The sequence below is a fragment of the Leopardus geoffroyi genome, chromosome E1 (genome assembly GCF_018350155.1).
Source record: "Leopardus geoffroyi isolate Oge1 chromosome E1, O.geoffroyi_Oge1_pat1.0, whole genome shotgun sequence".
NCBI lineage: Eukaryota > Metazoa > Chordata > Mammalia > Carnivora > Felidae > Leopardus > Leopardus geoffroyi.
Genome location: NC_059330.1, coordinates 52,775,503 through 52,802,870, shown reverse-complemented (window position 1 = coordinate 52,802,870; position 27,368 = coordinate 52,775,503). Strand labels below are relative to the sequence as shown.

Here is a 27,368-nt window from a genome sequence, read left to right as displayed (position 1 = left end):
CCCTTTGAGGAAGACGGTATCAGTAGAGTGCCTTCAATTTTTTCCAAGACACTTGCTCTACGGTTGGATTTGTTTCAGTTCTCCGGTCTCTGGACTTATGCTAATGGGCATTATTAATTATTTAATGCACAGAGGCACTCTGGATTCAGAACTGATGGGTTTGTTTTCTTTCTTCCTCTTCCTTCCTTCCTTCCTTCCTTCCTACCGTTCAGTTTGCTTTGTGACCTTAGAAGAGCTAAACCACATGTCTGGGTTTCTGTGGTATCTCTTACTCAAAGGTGGTTCTTCATCAAACGTTAGTATCCATTCACCTTTCTTTTGCCTTTCCCAAGGCTGAGAGTCTTACCTTAGAGATCTGTGACACACTGCCTAATGGAGGAATCTGGTTAGAATGTGTTTGAAGGAGCTTAGGATGAGGGAAGGGTTGGAAGTGGTCCAGAGCTTTTTGGGCTGAGAGATGGCAGTCTATTTGCCTTTAAGGAATCCCATGCCTTCCCCTAGAAACAGACAAGAGCTAATCATCTTTGGGGCACTAGCCCCAGAACTTTAAGGGTTTAGAATTTGTATGGCAGCCACCATGGAAAATATCTTTGTGCTGAACAGATGAGAGATGAACCGGTCTGGAAACATTTCCACAATGTCAACAGCCATGTTTACAGTAGAACATATGGATGGAGTTTAGATTTGATAAGTTTCCATCACTTTTTACAAAAAGATGATCCAGCCAATAAAAGGTATATTTTAACAAGTGCTTGTGTCTGAATTCTATTTGTCTGATATGGCGTGGGAGAAGCCAACGACGGCATTTTAACATAGTAATTGCTTATCGGAGCCACACCAGCCAGTGTTCTGAATTAAAAACTCTGAACCCTCAAAGCAGGTGCTTTGCAAGAAGAGTCTTTGCCCTGCCATACGGAAAATAGCTCTCCAGGTGTCCCTTCAGTTTGGAGGTGCTTCCCTTAGGGCTAGGTGCTACCCATGCTGGTAGTGGCCTGGACTGTTAAGACGATGAGGTGTAGGAAGCCGGAGTAATGAGAAGCACTCGTTGTTGGTTATGTTCTCAGCTGTAATTGGGTACTGACTGGGTGCCCTCTATAAAAATATTACTATGGCTGGGGCGCCTGGGTGGCTCAGTCGGTGAGGCGTCTGACTTCAGCTCAGGTCCTGATTGCTCAGTCCGTGGGTTTGAGCCCCGCGTCGGGCTCTGTGCTGACAGCTCGGAGCCCGGAGGCTGCTTCTGATTCTGTGTCTGCCTCTCTCTCTCTGCCTCTGTTCCACTCGCACTCTCTGTCTCTCAAAAACAATAAATCAACATTAGAAGAAGGTAAAGAGATAAAAATAAAAATAATACTATGGCCAATAATAAGAATCCTTGAGTCATTCACTGAAAAGCCGCTGCAATAACAGCTCCGTATGAAACGTGCCATGTTAAGTATTGCTCATTTCACAGCGACACCACCAGGCAGGGGGCCTGGGTTTCCAGCCTGATTCCCTCCAATGGGAGTTAATACTCGTGCACCATTCCTGGGGTTTACTGTGAGGATTTGAGCTGGTGGGTGTCATGTGGAAAAGTTCCTGGCGTCTAATAAATGCTCAGCATAGGTTAATTGGATTAGGTCTATGCCTGCCAGACATTGAAGGCAAACTGAGGCCGAGAACAAGAAAATAACACACCCACGTTCGCTTAGCTGGTAAGTGGAAGGGTTGTGATCAAAACCCAGGTCTGTCTATAACCGTAACCTGGATGGGGTCTTCTTATTTTTCTTTTTCCTTTTTCTGGAAGTTTACTCCTGTTCATTTTGAGAGAGAGAGAGAAAGAGCAAGCGGGGGAGGGGCAGAGAGGCAGAGAGCGAGGGAGACAGAGAATCCCGTGCAGCTGACAGCACAGAGCCCGACGCGGGGCTCGAACTCACGAACCGTGAGATCATGACCTGAGCCAAAGTCAAGAGTCTCAGACGCTTAACCGACTGAGCCACCCGGGCGCCTCAGTCTTCTAATTTCTGACAGAGGACAGTAAGCAGCTATGGCAGCTGGCATAACCTCAGAGCGCTGGCTGCCCATGCCAGGGGGTTCCCATGACGAGGCTCTCGAGAAAAAGAGGCTTGGAGAAAAGGATACAGACACAGACAGCACGCAGGAGAGGGTAGTCACTTCAAACTGTACCTCATGAGTGATTACTGTACGTTGTTGGTTTTTCAAAGTTTCTGGACGTTTAAAATTTTCGTTATAAAATGCTGAGAAGAAAATGGTGCAATGGAAGCAAGACAACGCTTCTGCGGAAGGCAAAGGGGCCTTTCTCCAGCGACCCAGACTGTAATGTCAGCGTTTTCTGGAGGCAGGAAGGAGCCGCAGTGGCCCCAAGCTCCGTGCTTTTCTGGGGCCATCATCCAGAGGCTGCCCGCCTTAGCTGGAAGATAGGTTGTAAGGAACAAAAAGTCTTTTGCCCCCAAAGCTTCCTGGTGTTCACGTTACATAACGTAGAGTTATGTGTCTGCTTTGTGGTTGGCGGGAGGCTGATCGGGGTATGTTGATAGTACATGGAGTCTTGCATGCAAACTTTGTTTATACGCCGGGCCCTCCCTCCGAGTCTGGGGCAGGTAGGTGGCTGCACCTCCCCCATCAGAGCCTGGGAGAGTCGGTATTTTACGGATACCCGTGTTTATTTTGCCATCTAACTACGTTAGCCATTGTGAGTTTGGCTAAAGCAAAGCGCCGTAGAGACATGGAGAAAGCATCCCTTGATACAGAAGCGATTTTGCACTTTCACATGTATCTCCCTTGTCAGATGGCATCCCTGTCCGTGGAGGAAGGGCCACCCAGGGCCCCGAAGGAGACCAGAGTCCTGATTTGATGCTTCATCTGACAGCCTAAAAAAATTTGCTTTTGCGTGGATGCCCACTTAAACATTTGCCCTAGTTTTATGTCCGTGGTGGCTGTGGGTTTCTGAGAACTGAGAACTGGCATCCCACCTTGGAAGGGAGAGAAGAAAGATGCATTCCAGTTTGTCTCTTCCAAGCCATCGGATCTGACTGGGAAAAGAGACCAGCCCTTCTCGAGAAGCCTCCACCATCCCAGCCAAGAGGGAGCTCAGGCCTCAGGTTGAGGCAGGTTCCCACGAAGCAGCCAAATGTTTGCAAAACAAGCACCAGGTTGAAGAGGCTCGGTCTGCAGAGACATCCCAAGGTTGCGACAGGCTTGGAAGATGTGAGTGAGTTGATAGAAGAGCCCTGGGGAGCCAAGGCTGGGAGGCAGACCTGCCTGGGAAGAGCCAGGTCCCCTCTGCTCACTGCCCAGGCCCAGCGTGCCCAGCAAGGGAGGGCCGACAGGCGGAGATAATTGTCCGGTGTTTATATTTGAAAAGGGATCCTACACTTCCAGGATAATTCCCTCCAGCCCCCTCTTGGGCTAAGATTTCCAACTGGTCTAAAATCCTAAAGAGAAATCGGGGGCTGATTACCTGGCCGACTGGGCTGCAATCACACCTTTCAATACTAATTATCTGCTTGTTGAGTTCAATGACATTGAGCGTCCAGGCTCTGGCTGGGGCCAACCTTGCCCAGTGGCTTGTATCACTGGCTTAAGACAATGATTTGAATGGACAAAGTACCCTCGCTGTGCCTTGATAAGCAGGAAATGAACGCTTGTTTGCAAATGAGATTGGGAAATGTGATCAGCATCTTTTTCGGCATTTGTCTCTCGGTAACTAGCCCGATAATACTAATGTAGAAATAATATGTTAGAGGACACCAGCAAAGGATCCTTTCTGTACCTGAAGCAAAGGCAGGAGTAAATGAAATGTTTTCTGGATTTTTTTTTCCCCACTGCAAGGATCATGCTTGAATGTTTCTTTCTGGGGATTTGGGGGAACAATTTGGTAGGAGACTTTTTCAGTGTGGGCATTTGTTCATATACATGAAGTCTCCTAGATGCCTGTCTCTGATCTCAGTCTTCTATGAACCCCTTTCCCCAGAAAGCCTTCCTTCATTAAATAGAATAAAAAATTTTACTTCTCCTTGGATGCAACGTAATCAGGGTTCATTAGTTAAATAAACAGCTTCAGTGTAGATTCATTTGATTGGCATATAACTTGGTGGCTGGAATGCATTATGAGGCCTAAAAGCTCATGGAGGAGTAACCTAAGATCTGGCAAATGGAGGGAGAGAGATTGTAGGCCAGTTATCTGTTAGAGATGCCTGCATTGTGTCCATCTTAATGTATCATTTCTGGTGAAGGAGTATTGGGTACAACGAGTGCATGTTCATGGTCTCTAATCTTTTGGGAATGTTACTTTCAAATCCTGACCTCTTGATCACAAATTAGAGAAAGCTAGTGTTATGGATTGAATTGTGTACCCTTAAAAGATGCTAAAGGCCTGGCCCCTCAGGACCCCAGAACGTGACACCTTCTTTGGACATAAGGGCATTGCAGAGGTAATTAGTTAAGATGAGGTCATGATGGAACAGGGTGGGCCCCTAATCCAATATGACCGGTGTCCTTTTAAGGAGGGGAAATCTGGACACAGACAGTAAAGAAAGAAGACTCAGGGAAGATGCCATGAGAAGACAGAGGAATAGGATTGATGTATCTATAAGCCAAGGAATACCTGAGACTACCGGAAGCTAGAGGAATGATGTGGAACAGATCCTTTCCTGGTGCCTTCAGAAGGATCATGGCCCTGCTGATACCATGATTTCAGACTTCCAGCTTCCACAACTATGAGACAATACGTTTGTGTTGTCTTAACTCACCCAGTTTGTGGCGCTGTATATAGCAGCCAGCCCCAGGAAACGAACACACCTTACGTCCACAGAACCAAGTAGTTTAGATGGGAATAGCAGGGTCAGCCTACCCAAGCCAAAGAACACATGTGTCCTTTGATTTTCCCACCTGGGCAGCGGGAGGTTCCTGGGCTCCTTGGCCTGTGACCACTGATGTCTCAAAAGTCCTGGGCCTATCTTGGAGGTGTTGAAGTTTCGGGGGACTGAATCAACCAACAGCACACCCCAGGCCACATTACTAACAGAGGTCAGGATGTAATTGAGACAGCAGTTCGGTATGATGGACTTCTCCTTTGAATCCCTTCCTCATCCTTAACCCTGAAAGGGCAGCCAAGAGAGAAATGCCTAGAACAGGGGCTCACTTTATAGTCAAGCATGGTTAAAACCTCAGATGGTTTTAATGGACTTTCTTACCTACTTGATCAATCTCAGGGCCCTTTGTAGTAGATTCAAGTGTGCCCTTCAGGACTCTTCCCGTGCAACTTCTCCCAAATAAAAGTGGAGCTCGGGAGGAGCTTCGGGTTGAAACTCTCCGGGTTGAAAATAGTGTAGGTATCTCACCCTCCTCTCTCTGTTGCCATCCTGAGAACTTCTAGATTCATGAGGTTCTGATGAGTTTCTTTCTCCAGTTGGCCACTGCTCCATGTTGGGAAAGACAACCAGTGAGGACATTCCTCTTGCCCTGTCCCTTACTTTTACCACGGCTGTGTTTAAAACCATTGGACCGTAGAGGTAAAAGGGCCTTCAAAGATCAATAGTAAAACTTTCTTATTTTTGCTCGAGAATGCCGAAATCCAAAGAGGGAGTTGAACTTGCCCAAAATGCTTTTGCCTTAAAGTGGATTTCGAGTCCATGTGTTCTGAACCTTGCTCTTAGCCGCCATGGCCCCATCCCTTCCTCTTCTCTGCAAGCTTCAAGACTTGCCTCATGATTTGACAAGTTCTCCCTCCTCTGTCTTTCCCAAACTCCCATCCTCCTGCCACCAGACCACCTAGGATTATTCTCTCTTTTCCTACGGAGCCTGTCCTCTCTTCTTAGACTACTTTTATCAGGATGGAAAGGAGAATTCATGTGTGCTGCATGCCCACTCTTCACCACGCGTTGTGCCAAGTGGTTTAGCTGTGTTAGCAGACCAGGAGGCTGTGATGCCAAGAGGTAAATGCCCAGGATCACGAAGCTATTAGAGAGTAGAGCTGGAATCCACATTTCTCTGGGGAGGCTCTTTCTCCAGCTAGAGAAAGGAGACCACACCCAGTGGTACCATGCATGGGCGTAGTTGTAATAAGCAAAGGGGCAGGGGAAGGGAAAATGGTACCTCCATGCTACATTTCCATTCTCTGCCACGTTCTTCCAGCTCGACTGTTGCTTGTTTCCCCACCAACCGGGGCATTTTGATTCAACAGGAGCAATTTACTATCTGTAAATGAGGCGATTTCTTTTTTCCCATCATAAATAGAAGACACTTAGTTGTGGCACACACAGACTGTTTCTTTGCACAGCATCAGAGTCAAAGCAAATCAACAAATATTTGGTGGATGCCCACGATCCCCAAGGCGAGAGGAGTGATCTGTGAGTTCTTCTGTTTGAGTTGGTTACTGGCCTTGAGAGGGATGACTCAGGTGCCACTCAACAAGTCATTGTGCCCAAAATAAGGATGTTCCATGAGGAAACTAGCCACTGGCCACCCCTCAGTTCACCTCCAAGCCTTTTCTGTCACGTCTCTCCACTCCTAGCCTAGTCCCCTTGCCACAGCCACGGCCACATCCTGCTCACTCCTTTTGGTGCTGTGGCTGAGATTTTGCCTTACCTCCTCTGGAAATGGCCCAGATGATGTGGTGGAAAGACTGGGTGCCTGGGCTTCTGGCTCCCTGACCCTCCTCTGTCGCAGGACCCATGTGGGGGAAAACCCCACCAGACCTCATTTTCTGCATTTGTAAATAAGGGGGGAAGGGTCTGCCAAAGGAAATGGAAACAGGGTATGGAAGAGATATGTGTACTCGCATGTTTACTGCAGCATTATCCACATCCACCATAGTCAAGATATGGCAACAACTTAAGTGTCGGTCAAGGGATGAATGGGTAACGAAGATGCAAAATAGATAGGTAGATAGATAGATAGATAGATAGATACACACACACACACACCCCCCACAGTATGTTGTTCTGCCATGAGAAGGAAGGAGATCCTGCCATTTGCAACAACATGGATGGACCTTGAGAACATTACGCTAAGTGAAATAGGTCAGACGGAGATAGACAAATACTGCATGATATCACTTATATGTGGAATCTAAAAAGGCCAAGCTTCTAAAAACAGAGTAAAATGGTGGTTACCAGGGGCTGGGCATGGGGGACTAGAAGAGTGTTTTTTGTTTTGTTTTGAGAGAGAGAGAGAGAGAGTGGGGGGGGGGGTGGGGGAAGGTCAGGGCAAGAGGGAGACAGAGGATCTGAGGCAGGCTCTGTGATGACAGCAGCCTGAATTCACGCACCATGAGATCATGATCTGAGCCAAAGTCGGACAAACAACTGAGACACCCAGGTGCCCCTAGGAGAGGTGTTTTTTAAGGGCACAAACTCCAACCAGGAGACAAGTAAGTCCTGGAGATGTAATGTACAGTATGGTGAATATAGACAACACCATCATAATTATCAAACTTGATAAGACGCGAGATATAATTATTCCCACCACAGAAAAAGAAATGAAAATTATTTGATGTAACAGAAGTTCTAATGATCCAAACCTAATGGCAATCATATTGCAATATATCAATGTATCAGATCAACATGTTCTACACCTGAAACTTACACAATGCTAGGGGTGCCTGGGTGGCTCAGTCAGTTAAGCGTCAGACTCGAGTTCAGGTCATGATCTCATGATTTGTGGGTTCAAGCCCCGCATGGGGTTCTGTGCTGACAGCTCAGAGCCTGGAGCCTCCTTCAGATTCTGTGTCTCCCTCTCTTTCTGCCCCTCCCTTGCTTGCAAGCTCTCTCTCTCTCTCTCAAATAAATAAACATTTTAAAAGTTTTTTTTTAATTTTGAAACTTGCACAATGTTATATGTCAAATGTACTTTGATAAAAAAGAATACTGTAATAAGGGGTTTCTTAATAAAATAAATCCGGTTTAAACCTTTATAATTTTTCTATGCCAATCCCTGTTCACTCATTCTGTTTAAGACTTTAGCCAAAACTCTTTGAATTTTTTTCCTCCTAACTCATTGTAACTCACTCCGACCTTCAAAGCACTTAACTGAGTAGTTTTTATATAGTTTTTTGTTTTTTATAGTCCGGCTTCTAGAATAGTTTCACAATTGTATATTTTGTTTTTCAGCAAGATTGTTGGCTACTGAGTGTAGAATTGCATTATTCGTATGTTTACAATCTCAGGCACTCAACAAATTTGTATTGTACGAATAGACCCTGATTGTGAATTCCTAAGTGTTTACTTGTCGCTGATAATATTTTTTCATTTGGCCTGCTGTTCAATCCTTTGATGATTTAGATATTTTTATAATTATACTCACACTCTTGTGCAGGTAGAAAAGTTCCCAAGTGGGTGTGAGGAAAATGTTATACAGTTGATGCAATATGCTGGTCTCCAATTGTAAAATACACAAAGAGAGTTGGTGCAAAGTAGTTTCCTTGGCCTTTTGAGCTGTACATCTTTCCATAACTGATATTTATTGTTGATGTGAGTGCAGTTGAAGAAAAAGTTGTCCAGGGGCATCTGGGAGGCTCAGCTGGTTAAGCTTCTGACTCTTGATTTCAGCTCAGGTCATGATCTTGTAGTTCGTGAGTTCAAGCCCCACATCGGACTCCACACTGACAGTGGGGAGCCTTTTTGGGATTCTCTCTCTCTCCCTCTCACTCTGCTCCTCCCACACACACTCCCTCTCTCAAAATAAATAACTAAACTTAAAAAAAAAAACAAAAACAAGATAAAATTGTCCAGAGGATCAGGAGTTCTGGGCTCTGTGGTTGTTAACTCTCCCTTGCACTAGTTAAACCTGGACAAAGCAAGAACACTTATTCATTATTTAAACAGGTATTTATTGAGTCCCCATCAGATTCCAGGCACTGTGCTGACATAGCAGAGGGCAACCCTCAAGGAGCTTCAAGTTGGAACGGAAAGACAAAGCAAATAAAAATTATTGGAAATTTGATAAATATCTGAAGAAAGCCAATGAATGCCCCAAACAGACAATAACTGGGGTGGGGTAGGTGGAGGGAGGCTTGGCGGGGGTGGGGGGGTGCTCTTTGAGAAGGTGACCTTGAATCTGACACCTGGAGGAGATCGCCATCAGGGCAGGAGGGAATGAAAGATGGGAGGTGGGGGACAGCATCCCAGGCAGAGACAAGAGCACATTCAAAGGCCCTGAGGTGGGGAAGACTTTGGTATGTTGGAGGAACCAAAAGAATGTTGGCAAGTTTTCAACTGCGCAGTCTGTGCACAGAGGCTAAGCAAATTCTCAAGCCCACCCTGCTAGAAAGTGGAGAATCCAAGTTTGTGCTTTTTCTCGCCCGCCATGCTTCAAGAACTTGCAGTCTGCTGGGGCGTGTGTGTCTCCGTAAGGAAGTCAAAATGGATCACCTGTCAGGACTGAGGAGGCTGGGGCTTGGCTGGCAGGATGTGGAGTGTGTGTACTTTCTGTTTATTCTCGAAGTTTACTTCCCTGCAAATACATGCCTAAACTGCCATGCGCCTTCTACAAGGAAGCCAATGCCAGCACTCCATCGCTCATGAGCAATCCTGCAAAAACAAATCCATATTCTCCACGCAACCCTAGGTGCCAGCCAGTCAGGCCTGCACTGGCCGGGCAGCCCAGAACTTAGGAACAATCCGGTCCTCAGGAAGGGAGGGAAGAAAAACAATTTCAAATTCCAGGCGCTGAGGGCCTCTTACAGACGGCCATTGTCGGGAGAAGGGAAAGCTAAACGGTGTAAAGGAGCCCAGTGGCGCCTCTGGGCAGGGAGAGGATATTGAGGTTAGGGGCTGCCGCTGAGGGCTGCTCAGGGCTGCATGAACGGTGGGGATGGGGATGGGGAATCTGAAGACAAGGCTCAACAGTTTACCCGTGTGAGCTTGGGCAACTTGTCTTTAAGGGGAGTCAGTTTCCCCATATTTAAAATCATGAGACGAGTGATAGGTGCCTTGTCTCCCTTGGGTTGGATGCAGGAATGAAGATAGTATGGGGGGGGGGGGGCGAGCAGACTCTTTAAATGTCAGGAGTTCCAAAAGGGGGCTGCCTCCCTCTTGAAGTATGCTGTTGGCTAGACTCTCTCCCTCCCCCACCCAGGGTGTCCTAGTGACTTTCACCCTCCTGGGTATAACCATGTGATGGGAGTGCTGTAGTTTCCCGTTTCCCGTTCTCCAGGGCGATCTAGACTAGGTTAACCCCCAAATGGCTTTCTGAGCTGCCAAATCGCACCAAGTCATCAAGTTTTCAAGCAGCAGGAGCCAGCATGGAGAGATGCAATGGGCTGTTTTGACATTTTGATGACAGTGTTGATGATGGGGATAAAGAAAATGACAATGGTGACGGTTGCCCTTTATTGAGTGGATGGAATACTACTGCACTCCAGGCATCTTAGCTCAAAATATCACAAAAAATAAAAATATCACAGACGTGGCTTATAAAGAACAGGAATTTATTTCTTACAGCTCTGGAAGCTGGGAAGTTCAAGGTCAAAGTAATGGCAGGTTCAGTGTCTGGAGAGAGCCCACTTCCTCCTAGACAACTTTCTTCTCATGGATAACTCACATGGTAGAAGGGGATCTCTCTGGGGTGTCTTGTATCGGGGCATTCGCCCATTCCCAAGGGCTCTGCCATCATAACCCAACCACCTCCCAAAGGCCCCACCTCTTCATACCATCCCGTTGGGGGATAGGGTTCCAACATATGAACTTTGGGGAGAGATGAGCAGTCCATTGAGCCTAGTAACTAATACTCAGCCCTTCATTCTGTTATCTAATTTGATCCTAACAGCAGCTCTACTGGGCATGTGCTAGGGTAGCCTTCCACTTCGCAGAGGAGGAGACTGAACCAGAAAGGGGCAGATACTTTGCTGTAGCAAGTGGCCAAGCTGACTCTCAAAGCCATGTATATCTGACTTCAAAAAGGATGACCTGCCAATTATATATGGATCATTTTTTGAGACATGAACCTTGAAATTTGAGTAATTGGTATCTATCTTGTTAACAAACTTGTATGAGCACATATGAACTATATTTAACATTTATTGGTTAAAAACCATTTACCATATGGGATTGCATGATTTGTTGCTTTGCACCTTCTTTATTCCTTAGAGCTTTCAGAGAAGCAAAATATTGATATAATGCAAAAATTCAGCTCTGGGCTCATACTATTTGTTTTCCATCAGTTTCTTTCTAGTCCCATAAAAGTTAGCCAGCGAAAGGAAAGGTGGGGAAGATAAGTTCCAGACAGATGGAGCAGCATAGGCAAAACTCAGGTGTCATGAGAAAACATGGCAGGTTCTGGAACTACAAGTCAGTGAGATGGTTCGACTGTAGAGGGCTTGGTGGGGTGGAGTGCGAAATGAAGCTGGGAAAATAGTCTGGTGCCATATCAGAAAAGGCTTTTTATACAATGTTTGGGACTTTGAAATTTATCCAAAATTAAATGAAGGCTATGAAGCTGGAGACGGACAAGATCCGATTTGCATTTTAGAACACAATGCTGGCTGCAGTAGACCACTTCTCATGCTGCAGACCTAGATCCATTCCGTCCCCCACCCACACTCAGATTCTGAGAGCAGTTGAATTGTTTTCATGATCGGATTTAATACTCCACCGGTTCCTCTGAAAAGTTATGCCATTTTCCTCTTTGGTGTCAGAAAATTGAGCTAACCACCGCCACTGGGGCAGCCCTGCCCTAACCTACTGAGAACATGGGCTACCTTCCTGGCTTTCACTCCAGGGGTGTGCCCCCCACCGTTATTCTTCATGGGATGCTACAAAGACAGGTGCTGGGTTCCAAGGCTTTCAGCCTATTCACTATTAGCCTTTATAGTGAGTTTCTTTCTTTCTTTTTTTTTTTTTTTTTAACGTTTATTTATTTTTGGGACAGAGAGAGACAGAGCATGAACGGGGGAGGGGCAGAGAGAGAGGGAGACACAAAATCGGAAACAGGCTCCAGGCTCTGAGCCATCAGCCCAGAGCCTGACGCGGGGCTCGAACTCACGGACCGCGAGATCGTGACCTGGCTGAAGTCGGCTGAAGTCGGACGCTTAACCGACTGCGCCACCCAGGCGCCCCATTATAGTGAGTTTCGAAGAGTGTTTAGCTGAAGCCATTTGGGCGCAGACTCTGATGTGAGGTCATGAGTGGTTTTTCACTCTGGTCATCCCACACATCAGGAGGGAAAAGGTTGAAAAGATTCATGGCATCTCTGTACTTAATGACAAATAGAACGTGCTTCTTCATCTCCCGCTGGCACTCAGATCTCTAAATGTTGTCTCTGCTACCACCACAGCAGGATAGACAGTTGAGGGACAGGTGAACAAAGATCTTAAAAAGTGGCACGTTGGGCTTAAAATGTGCCAAGTCTGCTGATCTCTGTCCTTGAGTTTCCGTTTCCCTGAAGTCAATGGTACCAGCTTTATTTGGTCTAATCCTGAGACTTGCGGGCCAGTGTAGGAGGCAGGAGCAGAGGTGTATAGATCTGGATTTGTTTTAACATGGGGAGTGCTTGGTGCTTTCTCTGATTCCAATTGTCCAGTTTATTCAGATCACTAAATACAATTTTCTTGAGGCTCAGTTGTGATGGCCAACTAATTGGAATAGATGAATCCGGGTAATGACTGTGCCAGGAAGCAGAGCCAGAAAATTCCTTCCCTGTTACTTCACAGGTGTCAGGTCTTCGGAAGGTGAAGGGCTGTTGTTTGCAGGGTGGACCTTTGTCACCTGAATGGAGCTTGGGAAACTTCACAGCTCCACTTCGAACTCCCCTGCAAGAAGTCAGAGCAAACAGTGGAGGTCAATGACTAAATCATGTCTTCAACCCTTTCCATGAGAGTCAAATTCCACTGCCAGCTGTTTAACCAGTACATGTGGGCCCTGGATGTGAACATTCTGACATCTATTTTTGAAGGGACGGTCCACTGTCAATACTCCACCGGTCCCTGGCCAAAGGAAGAAGGAGAAGGAATAAAGACGGCAGAACATGCCATTAAATGGTTTGATATTTCAAAGTTGGCCGCTAAAAGATTGGTCATAATTACGTATTTCTCTTCCATGTTGTTTTCTCAGTTTGAATTTGCTTCAAGTTCTAAATCTTATCTGTGTTAGAAGCCGTGGTTAACTTAGAATGAGAGCAATATACTGTGATCAGGCAAGCCTATGGACGTGCACTTTTGTACAGGAGCACATTTAATATTTAGCTCAGAGCTTCCATTCTCTAACAAACACAGCGAGAAATAATTAAACAGGTGGACGTGTCACGACTACCACTGTGGGTGTCTTCATTAACGCCTTAAAAATCAGCCACCTGTGTTGGACGAACGTGATGACGGACAGACACATGTGTTCTTGGCATTTTAGCCTTTTTCCACCTTTAGTTTGGTAGTTATATCATTATTTTTAAAAAACTTTTTCAAGTTTATTTTTATCTTGAGAGAGAGAGAGAGGGAGTGTAAGCAGGGGAGGGGCAGAAAGAGAGGGAAAGAGAATCCCAAGCAGGCTCCACGCCACCAGCGCAGAGCCCAGCCAGGGCTCGAACTCACAAACGGACAGATCGTGACCTGAGCCGAAATCAAGAGTCAGACACATAACTGACCGAGCCACCCAGGCGCCCCTGGTGGTTGTGTCATTATTTAAATGCATTAAAACGTTTGAAGGTGGTGTGTAAGGCTTTGTGTCAGGCTCTCCAAAGACCCACACATAGGCTGCCTTCTACGAAATGCAATGGGGATGTGTTTCAAGGATTGGTGTAGGTTCAGGGAAGAAAGGAACGCTCTGTCCTCCATCACAGTGACTCCCTAGATCTTAGTAGACCCCCGACTGTGAGGTATATCAACACTCATGGAGAACTGGGCTTCAGACACCAGCCTTCTCTTTGCCTAAGAGTCATAGTCTCTGAAAGAAAGGATTTTATCAGGCTTAGATGCTGCCATTTCACATGAACAAATTTGGGGGGCAGAAATTAAGGAAGGACATGCCCAGAGACATTTAGCCTTCTTCATAGTGGGTGTATATGCGGCCGTCTCTGTCTTATCAAGCATTCCCTGGGGCCATCAGGTGTGGTGAGAAAGCAGGGCTGGTTTAGCCCCACAACATGGCAGGAGCTATACCGTCATATGTAGGAATGGACCACTTTAGCCATTTGTCCTTAAATGTGTGTGAACATTAGACACCTGATGATTTGGCACATCTGCCGCAGCCCCTGGCTCACACCATTCTCACCTTGCCCAAAGTCTCGGAGTATAATGTCACTCGTGTGCCACTGGAACAGTGCATTTGATTCCAGTGATAAAATTTGGTCTTTATAGGTATATCTAAAAGAACTCTCTTTGCAGGACTTGTATTTGAATAAGCCAATAGACATACCAGGCGGAAGCCCAAGGAACCTCAAGTTAAGACTGAAGATTAGCGCTGAGAACCGCTGGTCTTCTTGTCAATGTGAGTTTCGTCCAGAGACCTCTGGGAATCCCAACCTGAGCTAAAAGTGGAACGCTGGTCCTGCTGTGCTCTTCTCTTGTGTCACATTTCCCTTGAGAGTGATGTGTTTTCTTTCTTTTTTAAAAAAAAAATTTTTTAATGTTTATTTATTCTTGAGACAGAGACAGAGCGTGAACAGGGGAGGGACAGAAAGAGAGGGAGTCACGGAATCTGAAACAAGCTCCAGGCTCTGAGCTGTCAGCACAGAGCCCGACGCGGGGCTCGAACTCACGGACCGCAAGATCATGACCTGAGCCGAAGTCAGACACTTAACCGACTGAGCCACCCAGGCACCCCGAGAGTGATGTGTTTTCAGTAGACATCATTACACCATGAGACAAACTGCACTGAAAAAGGTTTTTACACTTCTTTTTCCCTGCTTGTCCTTTCTTGCAGAGCCAGGACTATAGCGAGGTAAGCAACATACCTGGAGGGCAAAATGTGAGGGAACACTCACTCTCAGGGACGCACCGGTGCATGGTTGGCACCTGAAAGTGAGTGCGTCCTGACATTTCGCACCCTCGTTGCATTGTTACTTCAGCCAAGCACTGAATGAAATAATGTTTTCATTAATTTTTCAAAATAATAGCATTAACAATAACCGGTTACCTATTCTAATATGGACCTCCATGTATTTGCTTATTTTTCCTCCCATAAAACCATTTGAAATAAGTCCGAGTCATATCATCCGTATTTTACAGACAAAAGAACTTGAACGTGCAGATGTTAACAATAAATATCCCAAGACCATTCATCTACAAAGTGCCAGACCCAGGCATTGGATCTGGTAATCTGATTTTGAGCTCTTTTTTTTTTTTTAATTTTTATTTTATTTTTTTACCGTTTATTCATTTTTGAGAGATACAGAGAGACAGAACGTGAATGGGGGAAGGGAAGAGAGAGACACACACACACACACACACACACACAGAATCCGAAGCAGGATCTAGCCTCTGAGCTGTCAGCACAGAGCCCAACTTGGGGCTTGAACTCACCAACCGTGAGATCATGACCTGAGCTGATGTCAGACGCTTAACCGACTGAGTCACCCAGGCACCCCCGATTTTGAACTCTTGATCTCAAAATTTCTACCTTATACCTCTTCAAGAGTACTTCTGTCCATGGGTCATGTAGAAAACTTCCAAGGCTGGCTTTCTGACCAGCCAAGTCAGATATTCCCTAACACCAGATTACTCATATCACATGGGATTTGAAGCTGTGAATTGCTACAGGTCAAGGATTTTCAGAGTAGCTCTCTAATAAAGAGAAATTTCATCCATCAAACCCCAGGACTGCTTGTTCTCCAGAGGGTCTTTTAAGTGACCAATCCTTGGACCAGTCCGTTGATTCATTCATTAAACAAATATTTATTTATCGAGCCCTTCCTATATGTGGCTGGAAACATAGCCATGATTAAAATTAATTAATGTCTCTGTCCTCATAGAGCTTACCTGGTAGCAGGGGAGAAAGATCATAAGTAAACGAACAAATATATGATATGATGGCAGTAAGAAAGACGAAGCAAATCTAGAGGGTAGAGGGTGTTAGGTGGTAGAAGGTGCTATTTTAGAGCAGGTGGCCAGGAACGATCTCTTTGAGACAGCAGCGTTTCAGTAGCGCCTTGAGCGACATGAAGGAGAGACGCAGAATGCAAGCATTATATAGAAGTGCTGTAGTTATTTTGTGAAATAAAAGCTTTCTACTGTGCATTTGACTTTTCGGTAAGAAAGCATGAGGTCAACGTGGACAGCAATGTAATAACGAGACCGTCACTCATCGAGTAAGGCTCTGGGAGCTATTTTAATCTCCTTGCTGCGGCCAGAGGGAGTAGGTGGGGTAGATGGTCCATAAAACTGTTGGCTCCCTGGGCACAATTTTCTGACTGGGGATTTGAGGTCTGCTGAGTGATTCTGTTTGTCCTTCTGAATGAAATTAGAATCGGCCGGTCTCCGGTTCGCGGTTTTGTTCTTCAGTCTCTGGCGGACCAGGGCATCAGCCAGTTTTCATTTGTGTTGATTCACTTGGAGGGACGGGCTGGGACAGGAGCTGCCCGACACGCGTGAACTACAACCGTTTCTGGGGGGTGGCTGCAGGCGCTGTGTCCGTTAGCCTGTCCGTGGGGTGACGTTGTCAGTGTTCTCAATGAGCGTGCACGTGGCACGACCCGGGAGGGCTCGTGCGGCGGATCTGTGAGTCGTACCTGAGGCTGGATGAGGACAAAAACCCCGGAGACGTTGTTAAGGTGCAACTGATTGGGCCGGTGACTACACCAGGGGCGGCCCGACTGCGCCGCGGGAAAGCTCTGGCGTGTGGCGAGCACCTGGGCTTGAAGGCGAGCACCTGGGGCTGCTTCTGGCAGCGTCTTGCATCTCTTCCAGACTGGTGCTCACAGGGAGTCGATGTCAAAATGTGGCCCGGGTACGTGTGACTGGCAGTGGTGGAGGATGCCCCGGGACGTCTTTGGCCAGAGGTAACGTTTTAACCCTGTTCGGGGCCCAATTTGATGTTTTGGCACGAAGGCGCTCTGCAGCTCAAAACTTCCCTGCCTGACCCCGTTAGCGTTCGCTGAGAAAGCTCAGCACCTCGGCTCTACCCGCCCCTCCCTCCCATCCCCCCCTTCCTCCCACCACTGCAAACTTTCCAGCTCACAGCCGTGCCCAGAGGAGCTGTGCATCACACTCTAGGACGGTGGATGGGAAGGATGCAGGCAAGAGAGAAAAGGCAGAAGGGGAAAGACAGAAGAGGAAATTTCTAACCATCCACTGCCAGTCTTAGAGGTACCTCTCCCCAGGACCAGTGCCGGCAACAGGAGGGAGAACGGTCGGGTTCAGGTCGGATCCTTCGCTGAAAGCGCCGTGTGACCTCAGATACCTCTCTGAGCCTTGCGTTTTCCTCATCTGCAAAGGATTCATTTCAGCGAAAACACATCCGCCAAGGGATGCTGTTACATTGTCAGCAAATTGCTTAACACGTCATGCAGGCGTGTAACTTGAGACTTGTTTCATTCTTATTTAGACACCGAGAGCCCCATGTCATGGGGTGGCGCTGCCTGGCATGGCACCCACACATCCCAGGCCCACAAAGTCTGCAGCTTTGCATAGCTAAGAGTTTTGAACAATCTGACAGCTTCTGATGCTACATGAACTTCACGGAGAGGTTCAGATGCCAAGGAAACCATCGAAAGCAGTGATGGCTCCTTTTGTGTCAACTCGGCAAAGCTATAATAGCTATTATAAAGCTATAATAGCACTGAGCTATTTCATCAAACGGTGGTCTAAATATGCTGACAAGGTATTTTGTAGGTGTGGTTAACATTTACAACCTGTGGTCCTGCAAGGAAAGGACAGTACCTCAATAATGCGGGTGGGCCTCGTTCAATCACTTGAAAGATGTAGAAGCAAGAGCTAAGGTTTCCCAGAAAAGAAGAAATTTGCTTCTAGATTGCAGAATCAATTCACACCTGAGTTTTTAGCTTAGTTGGCCTGCCTCATGGATTTTGGACTTTCTAGTCCCCATAGGGGGACTAGAGCCATAGGGGACAGGAGCCAATTCCTGACAATTATACACACACACACACACACACACATGACCATGCACATGTATGTATCATATATTTTGTGATTATTATACATACACATGTATACTATGTATTGTAAACTATGTATTATATATGTATAATAATCATTAAAATATATGATACATACATGTCTGTGCATGTGTGTATACATGTATATATACACATATATACATATCATGATACATGTATATGTATCATATACATGTGTATATGATACATACATGTCTGTGCATGTATGTGCTTGTGTGTATAATTTTCAGGAACTGGCTCATGTGTTCAGCCCTTATAAATATGTGTTTATATGCATCTATAAACTATATTAAACTGTATAAAATAAATATCATATATATACAAGTATAGATTCGTGTCCTATCGATCCTGTGTCTCTGGCTCACCCGGACTGACATAGAAACTCATGACTTACACACGTATGTGGATAATTTTTAGGTGGAGACTTCTTTCAGCTCATCTATTATAGGAATCTAGACTTGAGTCTTTAATGAAAACAAACAGAAAAAAAGGATGAAGGCAGGAGCTTCTGGCTCAGTGGGGACCGGCGTGGGGAAGGATTTCCTAATCCTAACCTGAAAAGAGAATTTCAGGGTGGAATGAACACCATCCCAAACCCCAGCCCAGCGTTCCGTCTCTGAAAGGCCCGGGGAAGAGTAAACAATTCGGTGGGGTGTCCAGTTTTGCCGGATCCGTTGATTAGCATTCTGGGCCTTTCCCCCAGGCTCGGTCATGGTGGTTTGTTTAAAATTAGTTCTTGTTTGGCCTGTGGGGGAAGAGTGAATTGCAGAGTCTGGGATTTACTCTGAGACTTCTGAATTTTCGGTTCTGAGGCTGGATCACTTGGCTATTTTAAAAGCAGACAGACATGAGCCCAGGACTACCACGTGACCGAATCTCGGCCCTCATGGTCAGAACTGGCTCGAAGCTGGCATGGAGCCAGAGGCCGTCACCTTGGTCGAATCTGGGAAGGATCTCCCCTGTTCTAAATAGAGCCCCCTGTCTCCCATGCTGAGATGTCCCCAAACGTCCCAGAGAATTGTCCCTTTCAGGAATGACCTGTAGGCAGCTGCCCCATTGCAAAAGTGTCGTCTCAAAGTCACCACTGCCCACAAGCTGCCACTTAATTTCAGCTTAAGGGCTAGGTGGCATCTCCTGAAGCAGGGACACTGCAACAAAACACGGGAAGGCTAGTTTGGATGGAGGGGGACGGGGTGGTGGCAGGAAGGTTGAGATACAGATCGCGTGTCACTACTTTGGAACTTTGGAAAAGAAATCCGGCTCTCTGGGAGTCAACACACCATCACTGGGGGCTAGGGAGTGGCATACACTGATCGAGGGCCCTCAATAAAGGGGCAAAGGAGCATCAGAACTGCCATCCAGGGGCGCCTGGGTGGCTCAGTCGGTTGAGCGTCTGACTCTTGAATTTGGCTCAGGTCATGATCCCAGAATCATGGGATCGAGCCCTGCGTGGGGCTCTGCTCTGAGCATGCAGCCGGCTTAAGATTCTCTCTCTCACTCCCTCGGCTCCTCTCCCCCACTCCCCCCCTCTCTCTGTCTCTCTAAAATAAAAACCCAACAAAACCAAAACAAAAACTGGCATCCGTCCACTTCTCCAGTGTGTTTTCAGCTGGCATGAAACCTTCTTCGACGCCAGTCTGGTTTTCTCTAAATATATTTGTTTTCCCCCGTCTGTAAAGTTGGTTTTGATTCCAGTATCAGAGTAAGGCTACACATGGCCGAGTACACATATCAGCTGGTCCCTGTGAAAATACCTAACTACTCTGGAGTTCAGGGGCACTGCTGAGGGCTGCCCTTAGTGGACTCACACTGTGCAGCAAAATTTAAGTCAAAAACCATATCAACAAGTCATTTTGCAGGCATGTGTTGTCAGCTAGTAACACACACCGTTATATGCACACTTGCTCAAACACGTGCACACGCACACACACAAGACATTCTGCTACATTATAGCCTAAGCTTAGTTATACTCACTTCATTTCAGCCCTTCTTGATTTCTTTGCCAGATATCAATGGTAATTGGGCCTTTAGACATTTGATGGTACCTATTTAAATCTTTGGTTGGTGGGGCTCCTGAGTGGCTCAGTCGGTTGAGTGTCCAACTTTGGCTCAGGTCATGATCTCATGGTTCGTGGGTTTGAGCCCCACATTGGGCTCTGTGCGGACAGTGCAGAACCCGCTTGGGATTCTCTCTCTCCCTCTCTCTCTCTCTCTCCGCCCCCCCCATTTGCACACACACATACACACCCTCTCTCTCTCTCCAAATAAATAAATAAACTTAAAAAAAAAAACTTTAGTTGGCAATTTAGTCTCATGGTTACCAAAAAAGTGATGCTTGGGGTAAAAATAAGCTTGGTAAGAATGTTAAGATTTTAATACCCAAGATATAGTCAAACAAACAGACAAAAAAAAAGAAGTTAGAAATAAGCGAAGAATTTGCTGTAAACTCATATATAAGTTATAATAAAAAAGCTTCCACACATCTGCCATATAGACATTAGATTTCTGTTCCAATTATAGGTAACTCTAATCTGTCATTCAGTTAAGAAGGTTCATACAATTTGTATTCGGATGAATGAACAACGAAATTGTTGCCATGTCTTCCTAACAGAACCCTGGTGGAGGTTTAGGGAAGCCATGTGCCAAGGGAGGTGAACTAGGAGGATGTTAAGTGAGGGTCCTTGGTTAATCAAAGTCAGTCATGTGACTCTTGAGCTTACTCTTTCCAGTGACAGGCTTGGAGGTGGGCAATCTAATATTGGCATATGAAGGATGATGGGAATATGCTAGAGGCTTTGAGGAAATACTGCACAAAAGGATTCATCAAAATAGGCTTTTCCTTTTTGTCTTGAACGTCGCCTTATAGGAAGTGACGTTTGGAGCTGCTACAGGCAAATTATAACCATTAGAGAAAGCCAGGAGACTCTGAGAGAAGCCAACTATTGAGCTCTTGAATTAACCCTTCCTGGAGCCTCACAACATCTTGATGTGTCCCTGCCTTTTAAAGCACTTTTGTTACATGATTCCAAAAACATTCCATTGATACATTTTGCAGTATTAATTAAGAAGAAAAATAAATGCGAGTGAAGCTTAGTCTTGATATTCTTTTTTGGTCCTGAGTGAAAGAAAGGTAATGTAGTGGACAAAAAGTCAATTGGACTTTTTGTTACTCTAGTAGCCATCACGTGAGAATAAGGCAATTTGGAAGGCAGGCACATGTGCGTGTGTGTGCATGTGAAGATGTGTGCATGCGGGCTTGTGTGCATGCGGCGTGTGCACATGTGCGTGTGCGAATACACACATTCCATTCTTGATGCTGAAATATCGGAGTTTCCAGGTATCGGTTGTTTCACCATTTCTATAGATAAAAAAAATGATGAAGGGTCCAAGAGATCCAGCTGTAGAACTTTTATTACATGCAAATGTGATAAGTTGATGATGCATAAATGGGTAGGGAAGGGAAGCAAGGGGTCCCAGGACAAATAGGGTGGGTAATCTCCAAGGGGAGAGCATTGCTCAGCCTTGTTGGGGTTCTTCTAGCCACATCATTTCCGAGCTCAGAAGTCACCTTTGCTAAGTGTGCGTTACAGGTAGAAAATTCAAGATGCAAAGAAGTCAGGACCTGCTCACAGGAACTGAATGATCTAAGTTCTCAGTGCTCCCAGAGGATTTTCCTTACTGCACATTATCTCTGGTTTATCTCCTCATATGAACAAGGTTGTGCATGCCTGCTCAGCCCACTGAAGATCCATTGCCTCATTATGAGCTTGAGCAGAAAGGAGATTAAGCTATGGCTGAGTCTGCTTGACTTGAAACTATGAGTCGGTCACAAGAAAAATGGTTTTCATTTCAATCAACCCAGCCATCTGGGCTGCTCATGTCCTAATAGCCAAATGTAAGGCATGACATTTGGAAGAGATTAATTTACTTTTGTAGTTTAGCAAGAGGGTCACACAGGTCACTCTCAGGGTCTTGCCAACACCAGACCAGCCACTGATGGAGATCCTAACTGGGTGTGACAGGTCTGAAAGTCATGCTTCCAGGTTGCTTTAGGGACACACTTCCTGAAAATCACCTCTGATTTAAAACTTTCCCCTGACACGAAGGCACAGTGTCCATAATATCCACCGAAGGAGCTAAAGAAAACATCAACAGGTTATCATGAGCATTTCTAGTTCAATTGCCATCAAGCAATTTCTCAAGGGCAAAGAAGGGTATGAAAAATGGTGTTAAGGGGGACCAAGATGGTTCAGACACCACTGCTGCTTTGGGGTTGGGCTTTTCTGTAGTGTGAGAATACCATGGGGTGAGGAGTCATCATAAACTCTTCTCAATTGGCTAGCGACAAGAAATAAAAGGGTTTTGATAGATAGAAGTCTAGTAGGGAAGAGACACAAAGTCAAGGACCTCCAACTTTCTGCCACTTACACTCCGTATCTCTTGGTGACACTCTGAGGTGGTCACAGCCAAAAGTGATGCTGTTCCCTCTTCTTCATGGGAGTTGGGGAGTGTGAGGAGAGATTTTTTAAAATATCTTTCTTTAGACAAAGACAGTCTACGTTGTTCAAAAATACCACTGTTTTGTAAAATAGATTTTTATCACAAGAAAACAGAAAAACATATGAACATGAAGTGGGTGTGCTTCCAAAAGTAATTCTTAGAAAACTAAAATATCACCCTAGAATAACTACTAGGACCAACAGGTTTTGTCCTCATTTCTCTGGTTCCTGTTTCTGTCCCATTTGGTCTGGGACTTTTTATGCTCCTTAGAAACAGGTTGGCCTAAGCTTCATGCTCTGATTAAAGTTGCATATTAACTGGCATTTGTTGTTGTTGTTCAAATATATGTGGTCCTCAATGTGTATCATCTGAGGACAGGACTATGATTTAGAGGAAGAATGTTGCTCTTTGTATATTTATGCAACATGTAGGCTTAATATGCCTTGTGCCCAATAAAGACACAAACTCTTCCTATTTTTTGCTTCTCACTTCCACTGCTATCTGGATTATTCTTCAGATAAATCTGTTCTTTCCTTCTGGGAATGTTCTACCAAGAGTCTAAGGGAATTTGGTAACTTCTGCAATGCAATGAAGTATCATCTCCCAAAATGTTCTTCAGAAGCACTGATCCCCTGTGAACTGGTATTTCACGTTCCGCCTAATAACATGCTCCAGGACTCGTGTTCTTAGGGAAGTAGTTTGGGAAATGTTGGAGTGATGCAATGTTCTGGGGAAACAGACTTTTAATAAATACTTGGAATATTGGAGAAGGTTTCTCAAAAGAGATGACACTTGATCTTGATCCTGAAGACTTAGTAAGAAGTCAATCAGGAACTCAACTAGAAGAAGAAGCTAATGGCACTGGTTTAGATTATGTTGAAGTATGGACAACTCAAATACCTTGGTATGTTTGGGACTTTAGAATGTCCATAACAGAGGCTATCTGTGAGTGAGGGCTGGAGAGAAGTGAAGAGGAGTTTGGACCAGAGTTTGAAATGTCTTCAATATTGTGCTGGATTTCTTTTGGTTTTTCTCTCCAGGTCACTCTTCACTTTTGTTCACTTTGTTCTTGGAAGGACATCAGAGGGTTCCCTTGCTGTTCAGCTTCTGGTTGGATTCCCCCAGTGCAGCGATCTGAAGAAGGGAGGAGAGTGAGGTCAAAGTATTTGTTCCATTGACTCCTTCCATGAGATATCATCTGGTGTTGGCTGCTTCCCCCAACTGAAGGTCATTGGCACTCTAAGCCTGGCCAACTCAACTTGTCCCTTAAGGATCAGGTCACTTCTGCCTCTTCTCATCCCAGTCAGGTCTTGTTAGTGAGTGTGTTAATAAAGAAGCACATATGTCACAAACAACAATTTTGTTTTCTAAGTACTTGGATAACAATATTTTGATATAATTTATTTTTTTATAATTCTATGTATTTCAAATTATGCATTTAAACCTACAAGTCTATGGGCTTCAACAAATTTCCAAAAGGGCTCATGGCACACAAATTGTTAAGAACGTCTCTTCATTCATAGCTACTCATTCAAGAAAGTATAGCAATGGCTGCGTCTCAGGGATATACCGTTCCAGAAAAAAAGAAAACTCCCAGGTACTAGAAGGCCTGGATAATTTCTGTATATGGAGTTTTGGAGTAAATTCTTAGAGTTCAAAGTGCTGACTGTATTTAAATCATCCTAAATATTTGATTTGATTTCATTCTATCTGATATTTCTTCTAATCCTTTGTGTTCCATAAATGAATTTCCTATTTAGCGTTTGACTCTCGTGTTAAGAGCAAAACTTATCATCGTTGGCCTCATTTTAATTTTCATTATGTAAACCTCTAAGAAGTAACTCACAACTCGGTGTCACATAACTCACTTCTGAAACATCCAATGAGAAACTGCCAAGTTCTTCACAGTTGTTTATTTTGGTCCCAATACACTGTCCATGCCCTGGTTGAATATCTCGCCAAATTTCCTCCAATTTATTGCAAAACCAATTGGCAGAACAATGAGGAAACCTGTTTGGGGCCAATTTTAGGCAATTGATAGTGCCGTCTCTTTCCCCCACCCCCACGGTCCACTAATTTCTCAAGTTTCTTCCAGATCTAGCCATTCTTCATAGGAATATAACACTTTGGCCTGACTCCAATATGAAAGAAACACATTCTTTCTATCCTTACTCCATTTCTCCCGTCCTCTCTGCTTCCTGTCCTTTCTTCAATAATGACTCTCCTCCCACCCCAACACTTAACCTCTCTCGGCAGGGAGACGATATGGTTGACCTGGTGTTGCAACATCCAGAATAAATCTTATTTTGAAAATGGGTGATTGTGCTCTTATCAATAAAGGAAATTGGAGATCTCAAACTCTTCCTGTCAAGGTGTGAGTTTTTCACAAAGCAGCAAATCTGGAATGTTTCCTGTGTGGGTGACATAGGTGGGAGGAGCTGTCTTGCAGGGACTATTGAGACCAAAACTAGTGTCTTTACAGCCTGTTGATATTAAAAGTAGTTTTGAAGAGATGATGGTGTCTTTCAAACACCAGCTTAGGACTGAGCTCCCATTTATGGTCTGAAGACTTGAGGCTTGTTTAAGGTTATTCAGACAATTAGTATCCCACCCGTAATGAAATTATTTTCTCTATTAGACTTTGCTGCCATTTTGTGTTTAAGACTATGTTGGGTTGGTCCTCAGATTTCTCTCTGGGCAGCAGGCAGAAAGAATCGTTAGATACTGCATTTGTTAAGTATAGAGGTAGGAAAATGGCAACCACATTAGGAATTCAACAGACAGAATTTAATATAGGGGATTTGTCATATAGCTCTTGGAGGATGGAAAAGGTGAATTGGGAACAAAGAAGTAATATAGAGGTAGTGGCAGATGGAAGAAGCTACCTCCTTAATGCTGGAGGGACACAGGATGAGAATAGGGCTATGGAGCCTAAAAGATCAGACAGAGAAGCCTGAGGAACTGGGGCCTGAGCCCCTGAGGATGAGGTTCTGGGCTGATGGCATCCGAGGGGCTTGGAGGAAAGGCCTGTGGAGTGGTAATCCCGACCTCTGAGGAAGCAGAAATGTTGCCCTGTCGAGGTTTGTAACTCTGAGAAAGCTCTTTGAGGCTGACTCTGGGAGGTGGAGCCTGCATCGACACCTGGTGTGAGGTGACATTGGCAGGCACCATAGGTAAAAAGGGTGAGGGAAATGCATTGTCCATTCTCTCCTGCTCTCTATCTCTCTCCAGTGCCCTTAATGACAGAACCTCTTAAAAAGCAGCTAGCAAAGGTAAAATGTCATTTGTGGAGTATCCTTTGGTATCAGAAGCAGAGTATAGGTTTAGAGCAGGGGGACAACAGCTTACTACCTCACGCAGGTATGTAGGACACCTTCAGATTACCAGAGGACGCATCAGTCACTGGTAGGGACATTTGGTATCAGGAAGAGGTTGATTTAATGGGAAGTCTCCCGGTCATGTAGGTATGGCCTACAGCCGGCATATGAGTCACTGGGACTTCAGAGTTCCTGGGGCCTCTCTCCTGTTTGCATAGTCCTGTTGCTTGGGGCAGAGAGAGTGGGGCTGGTGTGGAAAGAACGAGATTGCGGCATACAGAGCTGTGGGTGGTGGTGCCAGTGCCCCTTGTCCAGCCATGAAGGTTCTAGAAACTCCACAGTAGTCAGAACCAGCCTTACTGGGCCGGGCTGCAGTCTGGGGTTTGGAAGGGAGGAAACTAACAGAATACCTGAAGGACCACGCTAATATCATTTTCATGAGCAATCAGTGTATTGGTCTAGAGAAGCATCTGCACCTGCTCATGGCTCAGGTTTCTGGAATTATAAGGAATACAGAGAACCTTGGTAATCTAAATCTACAGATTCATGTACTCGTCAAGTACTTATGGAAGATCTAGCAGATCTGTCCACCATGCTGGATGAATCAGGTAAAGACGAATCGGCCTTCAGGGGAGTTCAGACATTAACAGACGTGTGCAATAGTGTTACAGTCACTTTTGTTCTGGCAGAGTGGGAACGGAGGTGAAGGAAAGGTAATGAGGGCACATCAGGGACAGCTTCAGAGAGAAGATATGACCTGGGTCTTGATATAAGAATGGACACCTAGTCGGTGACAAGGAGGCAAGAAGAAGCAACATGAGCAGAGATCCAGAGAAATAGGACATCCTGGCGCACATGAGAAAGTGGGAGAAATAACATGAGAAGCTTAGGGTTCCCATTAACAGAGGAGCTTCTGCCTCTTCCTTTGCTCAAACATGCTACCAGGTAGCAGCAACCTGACCGGTTTGGGTTTCACCTCCTGCTCACCTCTGATGAGAGCAATAATCATCACTATCCCGGAGAGCAACCAAAGGAAGAGGAAATGCAGAAGATTTGGACAATACATCATTGGCCTAATCGGCTCTTTGGATAATTGAGACAAGGCAGCCATGTGAACAGTCTTGATGTACTAGTGAAGTCAGAGCACAATGCCCTTGGCATCTGCCTTTTTCTAGAACCAGTCCTTGTGGTCTTTTTGGTCTTTTTCACATTTTAGAGAGGATGGATCCACAGCATCTGGGTACGCAGGATGTGATGAGCAGGTCTCTCTGAATGAGCTGGCCATTGGAGTCAATTACTTCCAGGAAGCTGTCCTATGATTTAAGCTCTAGCAGCCTCCTCTCACCTCCCTCCCCCACAGAACCTTTGGCTTCCATCTGACCAGCCTTGACACCTGGTGTCTAAACACCGATAAAATTGATTCCCCTAAGTGTGGGAAAGTCCTAGAGCATTGATTATTTCCTCCTCTTCACCCCCCATGCCCTGGTATTA

The 27,368-nt window shown here is 45.4% G+C and overlaps 1 long non-coding RNA gene across 1 annotated transcript in view; it reads left to right on the top strand.

The window, feature by feature from the left end:
• The window catches only part of LOC123604000, a 433,813-nt gene extending 408,899 nt beyond the window's left edge, over positions 1–24,914 (top strand). Inside the window, exon 4 of the long non-coding RNA XR_006715170.1 lies at positions 23,601–24,914. This is a non-coding gene — a long non-coding RNA (uncharacterized LOC123604000). The remainder of the gene's footprint in view (positions 1–23,600) is intronic.
• Positions 24,915–27,368: the final 2,454 nt, after the last annotated feature.